Consider the following 15,982-nt stretch of genomic DNA (forward strand, 5'->3'; position numbering starts at 1 on the left):
ATAAAACTTGATCTGCAACATAAATCTTTTTAGTGTGTGAGACTGGAGTTTGTTGTTTTTCCTAATACATAGGTGTCCCATTAGTCTTACGCTGACCTGAGAGAGATGTGAGGATTCCAAAGTTCTTTAACAAAAATAAAAACAAATTATACTGTCTTCCTCACTAACAGTGATACTCTGTGGGCTTAGCTCTATATTTGCATGTCCTTATTGAAAAGACACTTACTGGAATACAGAAAATAAAACCACTTCCCATCTCTCTATATTAATACATTGCTAAATGCTTAAGCAAACTAAACTGGGTTCTAGCCTTTGAAAAAGGAAACAAGTCCCCACATAAACTCTTATGACCACTAGAATTTCAGCCTCAGCAAAACCCACCAGAGCCTGCTGATGATGTGGACTGCAAGATTAGGAAGTCTGATTTTGTGTATATATAAAAAGAGAATTTGGAAGAGCCAGCTGAAAGTCTTCTAGCAGAACCATTTATCTCTAAAAATACTGCATCAGTTAAAACAGATTGTTTTGCAGGACTCCCATCACTTTATCAATGATTAAGAATGTAGAAAAAAATGCTAGAGTTGAAACAGTTTATTTTAATGTTTTTAATATAAGGTGAAAATCTCAAATGAAGCTGGTCAATGCTACTGCTTCAGTGGTTCCAAAGAATTTTATTTTTACCTTTATGGGAGATCTTCAACTACTCATTTTGATTTATAACAAAGGGAAATATTGAAATGGTGGAAGTTCAATTTTTTGGCCAGCTCTAAGAATTAATGGGCTGGAAAATGTTTGTAGTCCGGAGACAAAATGCCAGTGACCCAAGATCTCCAAGAAGCAGGATGTAGTATAGAAATGTTCTCAGAGTAGGGTTCTGCTGGAAGCAGAACTGGCACTTTAGGAACTGACCACGACTCCATGCAAGATGGGAATACACTAAGCTGTTGACTAGTTTTGGACCCAGTTTAGTAGTGATATTTTAAAGGATTTACACTTTTAATAATCTTGCTCTTGAAGAGGGCTAAACCACATCTGAAGCCAGCTGCTGCTGGCAGCTGCCTGAATCCCATTTCACTAACTGCACACATGTGATTTGAGTCAAGTGATGTCCTTTTGCACAACTGTGGCTGTTGTGAAAACAAGGCTCTACCTTGGCCAAGTGACTAAGTACTGTTTCCTTCTATGTCATCTTTTCCTGCTTAAACATTCTGCTTTTGCTACCTGATATTTCCTTAAGTGAGCAAACTTTTCTGTCATGGCTGGTCTACCAAACTCATGCTGAAGTGAGACTGTGCTAGCTCTTCTGGGAACATGCTTGCCTCTGATGGAGTCTCTCTCCCCTGGATAAGGATAGGTGTGTTTTGTTTTATAATTACCTCATATTTGACTCTGGGGGAGGTGTTTGATAAAACACAGCTAGTGTGGAGCCCTTTTGGTGTTCATTCCCTAATGTTAATAAGCTGCTGCCAAGCAGGGAGAAGGAAGCCCTGTGAGGTAGCTGAACATCCTAGTGGTTTGTGGCTGCCAGAAGACCTGTTTCTGCTCACTCCTTTCTCCCTCAGCTTCTGGCTTGGAGGTATGTTGTAAGTCTCCCATCCTGTGCTGACTCTGGTGCTTCTCTGACCCTTTTGTGACTTGAACCAGCTGTAATTTAACCACGGGAATTCCCTTGAAAGCTTCTGCCTAGGAAGAGAGGTGAGGGGAAAAGAAGAAATGATAGTGGGAAGGCTCACCCCTGGCAGCTGGCATTTTCATTTGAGTTTCTGTGAAATTGGATGCTGAGGCTGGGTCTTTGGTTACTATAAAACCTCCTGGGGAACTTCTCCGGGCACTGTGCTTCCTCTATCCCCTCTGTGCTGTCATTAGCAGTTATATGGTGACATAAAGTAACCCTACAAAAAAAAAAGTTGTTCTTCAGGGAAAAAAAAACAAACACACACACACTTGATTTATCCAGATTAGACATCTGGATAAAGCCTCCATTGCAGCCAAGTGAGAGCCACTGTTAGTAAAGATGTGTGTGTGTGTGGGGAACATACAGGAAAGGTGGATGGAGAAGCACTGCCCCTTTAACTAGGTATGAAACTGTGCCTTCAATTAATCTAATTTGCTTACTGAGGAAGAAAAGCTAAAATGGTTTTGGTGGCATTCGCAATATTTGAATATTGACTTGAAGGGATATTGTCTTGACATGATGGCAGAGGCTGTCTCAGTGGAAGATGCTCTGTGCATTCTGTTGAAAAATGAGTTCTTTCTCTTTTCAAAGTACTAAGAGTTTCCATCATGCTCTCATGAGGGAGTCTGAAAATGACAACAGGAAATACCACAGCAAAGATCAATTCTCTGGTCACTGATAGGTGAGACTGGCAAGGAACCTTGTTACTAGGGAAAGTTAAGTCATAATCCTACTTAAATGCTGCTATACAGGACAAATAACCGACTACAGAGACTTTACAGGTCTCTGGGGCTATTGGAGGCCATGGGATCAACCTAGAAAATCTCAAAAAGTAGGGGGCTTTGGGCCTTTAGCTTGCCCCTGCTGGTGAAGGGCCTGGGAACTGTGCAGAAGTGCTCCCTGCTGACACTGTCTGCAAAATCAGCTGCCTTGCACTTCCTTGCATCTGGACAGAAATAATAGTTATAACAAGAAGTGCTGGGAAATAGCTGAGCCTAAAATGACTGTACAGAAAGTGTGTGAATCATCTCACCTCTCAGACCAAATGCTACTGCAGAAGAGATCAGCGATCTCAAAATGGCAGCAGCAACCTTGAAAGCAAAACCTATGAATGAGAGTAGTCTTGAAAGATTAAGAAAGATCATGTGCATAATTGTAAGCACATCAAGTTTCTTCGAGAGCTAGTATTTTTTAATCTTAATGATAAGAATAAATGTCCTTGCTGAATCAGAATCTGAACAGTGACTGTATGTGTTTGGCTTCATTTAAATAATCACAGTGGCTATAGATATGTGGTATAGATAGTCTTTAATTCATACAGTCACAAAAAAATACGTGTATGTATATCTGTAGGCATCTTGAAAAAGGACTTTTAATTTGCTTCAGTCGTGTTGCCTCAGCCACAGAAAGCAGAATTGCTAAAGTGGGAAATCACAGAGTCCATCAGCAAGTCCTTGGTTGCTGCATTTCAATAGCAGATGAAATAACTGAAAAGATAGACTTTAAGGTCCTGGCAGTTCATTGCAAGTATGAGAAGGAAGGAATGCTGTATTCTATAGAGGTAATGTAGGTAAGCAGCAGTATTATCAAGACTTCGGTATATTGAAGATCTGTTCCTAATATGTAAAACTTATGTACTAGACCTAGGCTGCTAGAGGAACTCAGCCTTTATGACTAGTCTGTGTTGAAGAGACCAGCTGTCAATACTACTTGCAGCCTGTGGCACTGGCTCAGACAGAAAAAGCTATTTCTGCCACTGGAAAAAGTAATGCATAGGTGTCTGTCAGTAGCTGTCTTCGGTCAAAGTGTGAACCTCATCTGTGTTGGTGTGTAGCATGGGGAGTGTGGATGAAGACTTCTAAGGTGGGGTGGGTGGCTGTTGGAGCACATGGCCAGCATGGAGCAGCTTCCCCTGTCCTTCTTTGCGATGCTGTGCTGAGTGCTACTGCTTAGTGGGTTATGGACTGGGTAGCTCCAACTGGTGAGAGCCACCTCTTGAAAGGTAGTAAAGCTAAAGATGAGTAATGTGATATTAACCTATGTTTACATATGATCTTTGGAAATGTTCTTGGGGAGTGCTTGGCTACAAAGTGGTTAAAGACATTTGATGTAAACATCCCCTTTATTTTTCCCAGTGTGGAAATTTGAAAGGCAGTTATAAATATATGCTCCCCCATGCCTCATATCCCTGTTGCCTTTCTGGAATGCTGTTATACTTGTTGGTGTACTCATATGGTTTAATTAAAATCTTTTCTGGTCCGATGCAATAAGCAATGTCTTCTGTCAATACAACATATCTGATGTTAATGATGCTTCTGGATGATAGATTGTTGTGGGGACAGCTACAAATGTGAAGAGTAACCCATTTATTTATTTATTTATTTATTTATTTATTTATTTATTTATTATATCATGAGCTAAACAGATAATGCCAGCTCGAAAGAAGCGAAGAAAAAGGTGCTTTGAAAGTTCCTCATTTTTCTTTGTTCTTAAGCAGAAATTTAACTGTCTAATGACCCATTTGTCAGTGATATATATCTATCTAGTACATGCTAAGCTATTAGTTGTATTTCAGTAGGAAAAAGGATATCTAGGTTTGGATATGGGACTCAAATTAGGTTAAACAAAGTTCCTGATGTTTGTATACATATGATTATCTGCAGAGTGTCAGTACATAAATGGTATAGTATCTGTCTCTTCTCTACTTCTATATAGCTGCTTGATCTTTATACACATTTTTATTTACTTGGATTTCATGTTTGGTCTGTGCACTTACTCAAGGTCCTGGGGCAGCCAATATATGCCTCATCCTCTTCCCTCTCAACACTACGAATCTTCAAAAATGTAAATATTGGTCTTTCCTCTTTGCTTGATGTCAGTCCATGAAGGCCATATCCACATCTGAATTTCTCAAAGATTTTAAGTATTCAAACTATATAATTCTACTCTTAGTATGTTCTGCATTAATTTTATAATATTAGATACTGTCTGGAAATGAACATGAAGCAGACTTAGTAGTAGTTATTGTGGACAAGGTGATGAAAAGTGGATTATAAAAATAATGACTAAAGTCATTGAAATTACTGTTCCACTGTATATAAACATACACGAATCTCTTTTAAAGAAGGAAAAAAAAAAAACTATTTATACCAACATTTTAAAATTTGTAATTTGGTCAGCTAGCCAATAGGATAGTATTTACCAGCTACATTTCTTGCAGTGAAAGTGCTAAGACATTAATATAAAACATGTAAAAATTGTTATCAAGGCTGTTGATAATCAAGATCAAATAATTGTAGGAAACACTTGTATATAGAGAAGTTGGATAGGGTTTCACTTCATGAAACATTAATGTTCAAGTTTCAGTCAGGTACTATCTGACTGTTTGGAGCAGTGTACCTTTAAATGTGTTATCAAGCTTGTACAGAGTATGATGTGGGAGTGGAAGGGAAAATAAGCATGTTTTCTTTGAGAAAAGTTGAGCTTTGAAAGCCACTGCAAGTTTTGGAATGTTAAAAAGACAAAACAGCCGAGATGCATAAATGGGCAAAGAGCAAGAAAAGAGGTCAAAGCTGTACGTGCAAATGTCCTTTCACATCCTCGTGGTTTCTGAAGATTCACATGGCTTCAAAAATAAGCTCATTCCAGGAATACAATACATGGATTTGCAACAAGTTCTATAACTATTCTGTCATTCAGATAGTATCTGAAAACTAGTGATGATATTTATGTTAGGACAAAAGAGACTAGTTGTATGTTCATTTTAAATTAGTCTACCAATACAAGCTTGCTTGTGTGTAGGAGTAATTGCTTTGTAAGAAAGTCACAGTTGGTTGACTATTCTCTCCCTTTCTCACCCCTCTACTGTTGACTAATACAGAAATTTATCTTACAGTGAGTATTTGCGTTCTTGCTTGTGTGCCAATTAAAAATTTTAAGCAGTTTAAGGCCAATTCATACTGCAGAGTGACTGTCATGTACTATTGCTTACACGCAAAAGCAAACTAGAAATTGGATAAAGATGGAGCTCTCATAAAAACCATATGCTGTGTTCTAAATGATCTGATGGATTTATGAAACTTGAGAGTCAATAATGGAAAGTGATCAGTTATTATATAGCAGTCAGCCTAATGACTGGGCACATACATGTTTAAAATAGGAAAAGAACACAAATCTAAGTCTTGATATGAGTCTACTAAGTAAATATCAAATATTGACAAATTGTGCATATATAGAAGTTAATCCACCACTGTATTAAAAACTTCACTCTCGTATCAGTGTGAAACCATCTCTTTTTCAAAGGTCCACAAGAAGAAAAAACACTATTGGATAAAAACATCTCCCTTGTGTATGTGATCATGTTCAGGTGTGCCTGTTTGGATGATGAGTGTTGGGGTAGTTGCTGACTACCTGATTAATGATTGCACTCATGAGGAGTGTCTGTGGATTTGGACACCACTGAGCTTGACTAAAGTGTCTCTATTCAGCTTTAGCTGATTAAAATTCATATGCAATATTATGTGAACATGGGCTACTTCAGATTGAAGCTCAACAAAGGCAAAATCATATTTAAGAAATTCTTGGCCTATTCCACACTAAGTTGTGGAAATCCAGCTATTGTCTGTAAATGCCAGATCATATCCATTTTATCTGTGCTGCCCAAATCTTTCCCATCTGGAATCACTGTGGTGCTTTGGATTATGATGAAGACTATAGGAAAACGTTGAAAGCATTCAATGACCTAATTGCTGAGGTTCTCAGTTTCCTGTGTTCCTGAATTTATTCGTGAGTGTAGTCACAAAAACCTTTCAAGACCCAACAGTAAATGTAACACTACACTCTAAGGTTCAAGAATACCTGACTGGACAGGGAAAAGGAAGAAGTGATAACACCATAAATAATGCATGGCACAGGTTTTAAGAAGACAAAGTTTGTTGGTATAGGACTTTCGGCTGGGGAAGTGTATGTGTTGCCATCAAGTATGACCCAAGGTTTTTGGGATGATATGTTCAAGATTTTATTTGCTTTTCTTCCTATTGCCTCTTTGAAATTCAATGCTGTTTCCACAGATGCTTTTCAAATGCTCTGTGTACCACCTGAGTCAAAAGCATTGAAGTAAGTGGCTGGGTTTGAAGTAAGTGGCTGGGTTTTTGATTTTTATTTATTTATTTTGAAAAGTAGTGAATAGTCTCCTCCACTCACAATATAATGCTGACACATGTAGATACTTCTCTAATCTGCTTTTTATATACTAGTCAGACAATGTAATGCACAAATCAAGTGTTGCTTTTTCCCCCTTCATAGGAAACTAAGTGTTTGGGACAAATGTCAACAATATTCCTTGTGCAGTACTGAGGGAGTGAAATAAGTTTTCTGCTAAAAATATCAAATGTGCATTTGTAATCTAATAAATATTAAAAAACAAAACAAACAAAAAAAACCCCAACAACTATCGGTATACTTATTTATTGCTATCCTCTCATACATTCAGGTGGTTAAGCACATTGGCTGTTTATATTATGCTGATGTTTACTATACCAAGACTTTTAAGTAAGTGTAATGGAAAGTCAAGTACCTATTCTTTTATCATGGCCATGCCATGAGAAATAAACCCAAGGCTTTTATGAGGCTCTGAGTGCTTTTAACAGCTATCAATCTTACACTTTACAAGAGCTATGTTGCAATGGCCACAGACAATGAATGACACCTTTTAAAAATGTAGATTGCATTCAAGGGGAAAAATAGTTGCACTGATAAGCCAGAAAGCCCAACCACACAGGAACTGTGAAGGAAATAGGAAGAAAAGCACAGAAACAAAAGCATTCTGCAGCAAGCTTCATGGATACTTACTAACAGTTTAAAAGACCTTCAGTTAGAATTTTCTGCCTATATATTTTTTTAGTACGAATTCAAATACTGTGCTTCTGCATTTGCCAAAATAATATGAATTTTGCATAGATTTTACTCTTAAGTATTCCAGAGGCCTAAAACAAATGAAATGATTGAAATTCTTATTTCTCTATACATCAGTTTTGTGGGTACTGAGGGAATTCTAATTCTTTCCAGCGCATCTTTCTGAGCACAAGCATGTTATATGGTTTTTCAACAATGCAAACAGAACTTCAGGTCAGGTTCGCTAATACTAAAGTCTGTGCTTATGCATAGAATTGGCACAGGGAAAAGACACTAGTGAAAGGCCTTTGCAATTGTATTAGTGTGTTTATTTGATGTTGGCAAATCCTGTGAGCTGTTTAATATGGAAAGACTGATAAATATTTTAAAGTGTCCACTGAGCCATTCTAGGAATTGCTTCAAGCTTCTGTTGTTTGTAATAGTATGTCGGTAAGTGACAGGCTGTGCAAGACATCTCTTCCTGATGATTTTAAAGACAGTATTATATCAAAAAATATTGGTTACTATATTTACTAAATTAGATTAGATTTTCAGTGAGCAAATTCCACAGAAATACTGTATATTTACAGTATTTTTTTCTTCTTCCTAACATCATAGTTATTCAGAGCAGAGGGCATTGTGTAAAAGAAAACAGGATGGCTTCATTTTAATAAGGGAGAACTTGGCAGCTTGGTCTTTGTCTGTTTCTTTTTTCTATAAATTTGCATTGAGACTTTTTAGTTTTTAATTTTAGCTGTGTAAGGTCCTTTAATTCAGCCATAAAAACACAGTCAGCATTAATGCAATGTGCTCGGATTATTAAGGGATACATCTCGCTCCTAGGCTACAAGTGTATCTGTGAGAAAGTTACCATCAGAATGGTGCTGGCATAATCCTTCTCCTGTCACAACCACATGAATGTCTAATTGGGAATAACTACTTTTGTCTCTAGTTTTGTCTCACTTTGCATTAGTAAATTTGTAGCAGCAGACAGTATCCAGACAGATTTGGCAAGTATTTCAACTAAAATATACTTTGCTCTGCTCTTGTATCTTTTGGGAAATTAAAGTTGCCTTTTTATTTATTTATTTATTTTTTCCTCTTTAGATCCTTATAGCCAGATCTTCAAGTATATAGCAGATTTTATTAGTTCTGCTGTGATTCAGGAGGAATAGGAGCTCAAAATGTATCTTTTTGGAAATTCTTTACCTCACTTTGGCATGAGTATCCCCCATCAGCCCAAGTAGCATGACAATATTTGGGGCCTTTGCATGCTGGTTTTAGTCTTTATTACAGAAGAAAGTATTTTCCCAGGAACATTTAGAAATTTCTTCCAGGCTAAGCACACTGTGGTCCCCCGTTCCAACAAAACAGTTAAAGCTAAATCAGTGCAAGTGCCTAGGGATCTCCTGGTTGCTTCTACTTTGACTGCTGCTCAATTTCTTCTCACTTTTATGCTGCTAAAGAACCACAGAGTTATGAGTTTAGTCTCGTCAGCAAAACCCATATGCGCATAACCTAATGTTCTCACTGCTGTTCTTCATTGCATGATTACTAGATATTCAATTTTTTTTTTTTTTTTTTTTTTTTTTTTTATTCTTAAGTATTAGGAAAACTAGGAAAGCTCTCTAGCCATTCCGAAATTATATTGAAAGAGTAAAATTCCCAATTTATTAACACTTTCTTGGGGATTTTTTTATCAAAAGAATTTGGACCAAAAAAACGTAAGCTCTTTACAGTTTCCATAACTGCATTAAAGACATATGGGAGATTTCATACAGATATAAGAGCAGCAAAATCAATTGGGCTTAGGCTTTTCCTTCCTGTGGACACCTCAGTGACCTACAGACTTATTTTCATCTTGCTTTCAGTTCTCTTGCTTCTGCAGTTTTTGATGTAACACACCCTTTCACAGAACCAGAATAGGTTGTATTGTTGATAAAAATGGCTTTTACACCTAGCTACTGTGGATGCACTGTATGAGCAATAGTGTTTTTTTTAATTCTTTTATCTTTCACTCATTTTGGTTTGATAGAAAACAATATTTACCAAAGGAAATACTATTGCAAGTTAGTTCAGGTTTTTCTCGTTCTGTAAAAACCTGTATTTTAACTTTTAAATGCCAAGTTTTCCTGCAAGACCTTTATTCCTGAGCTTTATTTTCTACCACTCTCTGCCAGAAGCCTTGAGTATCCATTCTATAACTGGTCTTATCCAAATCTATATCTCTGGAAAATTCTGAGTGCTTCATATTTCTTCATAGTAGAGAAGCATAAAGTGCAACTTTCTCAAGTGTTTCTGTGAGCCACAATCAGCCAATGCTTTCCAACTGCTGTGTCCTGAGTGACGTTCATGTAAACGGGCACAAAACTAGATATAACTGCCTAGTTCAGTAATCGTGCATTGCTAAAAATGCAGCATCAATATGTAATGAAAAATCTGTATAATGTTGTGCTTAAGTACAGTTAATAACAAAAGTATGTATTGAGAGAAGACCTGTTGTCTTTTCTGCTTGAGTTAATTTGCTGACTTTCTGTGGAATTTGCTCACTGAAAATCTAATCTAATTAATTCATTAATTAATCTTTATGTAACTTACATTGTACATTTACCTACCGATATTTTTTTCAAGATCAGAAACTTGTACAGATAATAAAGATAAAAAAACTTGTCATTGAAGTATTGGGTTCCCACGTTCATCTGCTTCTTCAAGAATAAAATAAAGAGTAGGGGATTAAGAATTTGTAGACTTGTACAGGAAACTGTTAATAGGAAAGTAGAGGAGGAACTAAATTATGACATTTTAAGGGACTCTAGCAGAAGATTTCTGAAATGCTTAGCAGCTGGTATTTAACAATGGGAGAGTGATTATAGTTTCTGGCTAGATTTTTTAAAATGACTAATGATTTCAGACACTAGTGTTATAAAGTCCCAGCTTGCATGCATTGTAAAAACTCCAAGTTTTCAGGAAGGAGGGAGTACAAAAGTACTCAAGATGAAGATTCTTCAAGTCACAAATTTTTTCTAATGACAATTTCCTAAGACGGTCTCTGAAGGGGTTCATTTATATAACTGGGATATTTGTATAAAGAAGAAAGAGGAGGAAGTTCAAAACTGGAAAAATTGAGACTGGAGTTTTTCTGTTTTTAAGCTCAGGGCTTATAAAATCAATGTTGGAAACTATGACAAAATAGCTTAAAATTTTCTCTAACTTCTTATCCACAAAACTTGAATGATATTTTTAATAATGTTTAAAATTATCAGGAAACTTTAAGAACAAAGACTTCTGCATCAAAATATATTCCTTTAATCCATATTTAATGCAATTATGAATAATTTGACATTTAAAATTTGATTGGATTGTTGTGTGCCAGATCATAAAGACTGGAAAGCAGACAAGCACTTCCCATCATTCTCAGCTACCGCATAAAACAAACAAATTTATGCTAAAATCACTCCTGGCAGCAGTATTTGGAATATGAATAGAAATGTGCTTGTGTCACAGAAAAAACTAAGGGGGCAGTCCTTCAATGAATACTTTCGTACTGGCTCAGGATTTTTTACTATAGGATTGCATTGCTAATTCATAGCTTTAGATGGTTTTATTCAATTGCTTTTGAAATATTTGGAAAAGCTTAGCAGGAAAGTAAATCAAAACAATTGGATAAAGTCTCAGTTTCTAATCTAGTACTCATGTAATCTGGTGATAATTATGTTTGTTGTCTCTGGGCCTTAGACTGATATTTTCTTTTGAGTGTTTACTAATATTAATTTAATGTATTTTTAAGTTAATAAATGGATAGCTAAAGTAACTTGTGTTCATATGTCAGAGATAGTGTTGCTGAACTTCAGTGTCATAGATCTCAGAAATTATATCTACATTCTGTAGCCTATCTACATCATTCTTTTGCTTTCATTTTTGAAGAATAAAGATAGATATGTATTTTTTGCTTTTAGTTTACAGATGCTTAGTGCTTTGTTGAAAGAAGATGAATAAGTATTGCCCTTGTACATTACTACTTAACAGGATGCCAGCAGATGCACTAGGCTGTAAAATGTCTTCCTTTTAGTTGTGGTTTTAAGATCACTTTAAGGTCACTTTGCTTCTTCTTCCTTTTTTTTTTTTTTTTTTTTTTTTTTTAACATTTGACTCCATTCTACGGTATGTTCCTATCAATTTCCTCATCTTTAAATAATGTAAGAACCTGTGACTCTGCTTTTAGAAACTATTTCCTATTTGGTTAGAAACAGCAAAAAGCAGAGCCCACCCCCTCCTTACTTGACAGCGAGGATGTCAAATAAGTGATCTACAAAGCTGGTGCTAACCATCCCTACACTGGTAACCCCGCTGCTGTCATCTGCAAGATCCAGTAAGGGGCAAAGATTGCACTTCTCTGCTCTCTGCTACATTTTTGGCCATCCATTTTAATGTTTCCTATCCATTTCCCCTGAGGACAAACTATTTTCAGTTTCTATCTACCCTGAGTAATTTTAAACAGCTTTAGTTTAACAGTGTTTTTGAAGCCTGTAAAGCACTTGCTTATAGGGAGAGATGCCAAGTTTGCTTGTTTTTGCACAGAAATGTTCAAGCTCTTAAGGTGCCTGGCTCCTATTGACTTCTAAGCTCATCATCAACCAGGTGAGCCCAGAGCCTGTAGAAATACCTGTAAAGGAAGGTGGTTCTGAAAGAACACTTTTCATATCTGAGCCAACTTAGCTGTCTCTGATGGAGAACCTCTACAGCTGAGAAGAATGGCAATGAGGAAAGCCCCTAGGACTGCAAATCATTGAGAAATGGCACCAGGATCCAATTTCCTTTCATGAATAGGAGCCTACTCTGAAGAAAAGAAAAGGAGGAAAGCACCCAAGGGAAGTCTGTGTAAAAGAGGAGATGGGCTCAGCCCTGGCAGCGTGTTGGGAAAAGGAGAGGAACAATGTATCAGATGGCTAGGTAAATGGAAATAGGAGAAAGAAATGTTAGAGGAATAGAAATTGTGCAAAACTGCAATGGGCTTAATGCAATTGCATGGCCAAATCATGTTTGGAGCTGAAAATACATATTTTTGTAACATCACTTTTCTGTGGTGTTGTTGATTTTGCTGTGGGGAGCTTGTGTGCATGTTGAAGGCAGGACAAAGATTTCTAAGGTCACTTCTACTCACCCAAAAAAACTTGGGAACCCCAAAATGTTAGTATTGAAGTTTTTTGTGTGTTTGTTTAAAAAAGCTTTTTTATGGCTCTCTGAGATGAGCCGTATGCCATTAAACAACAGTGGCAATGGAATTGTGATATTTAGCTGTCAGGAGAGCATTAATGACCAGTACCTGCAACTTTGTTGTTGTGTTTCTCTGGACCTCACCTACATGGAAGCTCTTTATACTTGCTTGATATGCAGGGAAAACACTGCAAGAGTTTCTTGACCCTTTTGCAGCAGCATTAGGTTATAAAGGAGTAATTATCAAGTATCCTGTTTCTGTTGTTTATGTAGGATGCCAGTAAACATTGTTTTCTTCAAGGAGCTCATGGTCCAAGCTTTATTTCTAAAATTAAGTATCCAGGGCTGGATGTCAGATCCCATTGAACAGAATCTGATGCTAGTTAGTGTTTTCCTGACAGCTATCCAAGCAGCTAAAATCAAATGTAATCTGTTCTTCCTCCTGCCCCCACCCTATAGTACTGACATGTCAATCCTGGTATTAGGAAATTCTCTCTCAGCTGAAACTGGGGAAGTGGCTTAGGTCTTGTGGGAGCCTGCAGGATTCACGTACCAGCAGAGGAGCTGCAGGTCTGCTTGCTGTGGCAGCAAAAGCAGGTTCAGTTCCTGACCTTTCTCGTCCCCTGCTTCTGCACTGCAGGGAGAGGAGGGAGCATCCAAGTGAGACAATAGTTGCTTTTTCCTCAAGAGCAGTTCTGGACAAATCTGGATGTCAAAGTACAGCCTCAGTAAGTTCAACCTGGCAAGATCTGGCAGTGTTTTGTACCGGTAGGGAGGCATGAGTCTCCCACAGGAAGATACAGGCTCCTTTCCTTAAGTATTACCCAATCAAACCAGTAGTGTATTGGTGAAGAAAATAGCATTGTTTTTCTCCAAGGTACTCATATTCTAGCAGTGCAATTCAGCACACATTTAGAAACAGCAATAAAGAGGAAAGATATATGACAGATCTTTAGGATCAGTGTCTGACCATTGTGCTATGTTTGAGACTCTTTAGAAATTTCTATATACAAACCATATAATAAAATCTTCCTTTTTGAGTTCTGAAGTTCAACTCAAAACTCACTGTTTTTATGTACTTTTCAATCTGTCACTGGAATTTCAAAACTGTATTAAAAAAAAAAAAATCAAACAAGTAACCTACTCTGACAGACCAGAAAAGCAAAGTACAGTGTAGCAAAATCAGACATTAAAAAGCAAGAGAGAATGTAATATGCTTTGTGCAATGCAGCTGTGGCTAAATGCCGATTTGCACATCAGGATGAGATTAGCATCATTTAGATATGACCTGCATATTGAATAGCTATTGTAAGTAGAGTAAGATAGATAAAAAAAGGAAAATGAAACTGTACAGTATACTTTAGATCTAATCTACCATCTTTTGTATTTTTAGATTCTACAGAAGAGTAAAGGAAGAGCTATTAATTCTACACAAGAGTAAAGGAAGACCTATTAACTCTAAATTTTTATAGAATGCATGTAATTTTTTCATATAGAAGATAAGTGGTAATCAATATATTTCTAAAACAAAGTGGTATTGCTATAAAAGAGTTTTTTTGCTGTTGAGTGGTTAGAAAGTCTTAAAAACAAAACACACATGAATGTTGATTATTTCTGTTCTGAAACTGGTAAAATTTTGATTTTAGGTGTTTAAGGTGTTATGACCAATTTACCTTGTATTTAGGTAAATCTAGTAGGTGTTCTTCAGTTATGTGGTAAGCTTTAGGGTAAGTATTTTCTGCAATGTTTCTCAAACTTTTGACAATGTTTTTTCTTCAGAAAAAAAGTTAAAATGATCGATGGCCTTGCTGAAACCACACAGGAACTAGAGGCACATATGATGTGCTGGTGGTTATATCCTGTCACGAGGGAGCAGCACATGCTGTTTTCCAGGACATGAACCTTCCAGCAAGGCCCACCAAGGGGTCCTCACTGGAGAGGCATTGCATCTTGGATTTGGGCATCTCTCATGAGTACAAAAAGCCTGTGCTGCACATGCTTGAAGTGTCAGTGTCATAGCAGGGAAGCAGAAGATTTAGGATGGGCTGAAGGAGTCTTATGGCAGGAATGAGGGCCTATCTAAGAATTGTGAAGGGCTGCTGCTAGGTGTTCAGTTGATTTTGCTCAGATTGTCCTCAGCCTTGTCAGGTACTCTTTTTTGTTTTGTGCAGCAACATCTAAGGTAGAATATTTTTTTTTTTTTTTTTTTCCAGACCATGCAAAGGTAAAACAGAAAATTGTGCCCCTCTCTGAACAAACGGGGGAAAAGTTCACTCAACTCACGTAGAAGACACCACAGAGAGATGCTTTTTTCATCTGCTAGACTAGAAGGAATTTTCAGTAATACCTAACAGAGCTCATAGTAAAACCAGCCCTAGATCTAAATATGCATCTACCATTGGGTAGATGTATAATAATGCTCTACATACATCACAAGAGACTTGTGATGTATGTGCTTAGTGTCTCTATGCAGTGGCAAGCTTATGTTTGCATTTCATAAGCTAATAATGGCAGGGGTAAGCCTCCCACTCCTGTCTAGTAGATAGCACCAGGCTTCCTCAAGTGCTTTCTGGTTTTGTGTACTTTGCTGTCCAGTGCCAGATAGCCAGGTTTTCTCTATTAACTTTTAGCTCAATATCCAATATTAGCCATATATTGGTTTGTATTAGGCATCTGTTAAGACTTTGCAGTGTGTAAAGAAATAAATCTTATAGACTTTGTAACTGAATAATAATTCTGGAAGGTGCAAAACCTAAGGTATTTGCCAAAGGTAATATATGGATGCAATAATATATGCAGGATTTTGGATTTTTGCATTTCCAGATGCTTGCAAACAAACCAGTAGATACAGTTAAGTAATCATGTTTTAAGTGGTGTAGAATAGATGATCATACTACAAATTTTTTGTTAAAGTGGAAGTATCTACCTCAGTCATCTGGTTACAATGTCATATGTTGTTCAAGCATGTCAGAGAATATCAGGACTCGAAACGTATAATAACACAAGTACAGTTTAAGCCCAATCAGACATTTACCAACTGTGTTCACAGTAAGAGAAAGCCTGAACAGCATCTCCCCCTCTGCCCAGAGGCTGCAGAGACCCACTTACATACTGTTTGAAAGAAATGAAAGTGGTAAGGAAAACCATTCTAATGCTAACAATGTCAGGTGTGTATTCTTGAGAACCATGGACTCCAGACAC

General features: G+C 37.1%; 2 protein-coding genes across 4 annotated transcripts in view; one reads left to right on the top strand and one right to left on the bottom strand.

The window, feature by feature from the left end:
• BLNK (B cell linker) overlaps positions 1-15,982 on the bottom strand; it is a 96,706-nt gene that overhangs the window by 73,255 nt on the left and 7,469 nt on the right. The gene's annotated exons all lie outside the window — the stretch shown is intronic.
• Positions 1-15,982, top strand: part of DNTT (DNA nucleotidylexotransferase) — a gene marked incomplete at its 5' end in the record, with an annotated part of 166,410 nt that overhangs the window by 26,233 nt on the left and 124,195 nt on the right. Inside the window, one exon of one of the 2 annotated variants that reach the window (XM_084526574.1) lies at positions 14,175-14,287. The exons of the other annotated variant lie outside the window; for it this stretch is intronic. The remainder of the gene's footprint in view (positions 1-14,174; positions 14,288-15,982) is intronic. 2 annotated transcript variants of the gene reach the window in all.

The sequence above is a fragment of the Aythya ferina genome (assembly GCF_964211825.1).
Source record: "Aythya ferina genome assembly, chromosome: 7".
Classification (NCBI taxonomy): domain Eukaryota; kingdom Metazoa; phylum Chordata; class Aves; order Anseriformes; family Anatidae; genus Aythya; species Aythya ferina.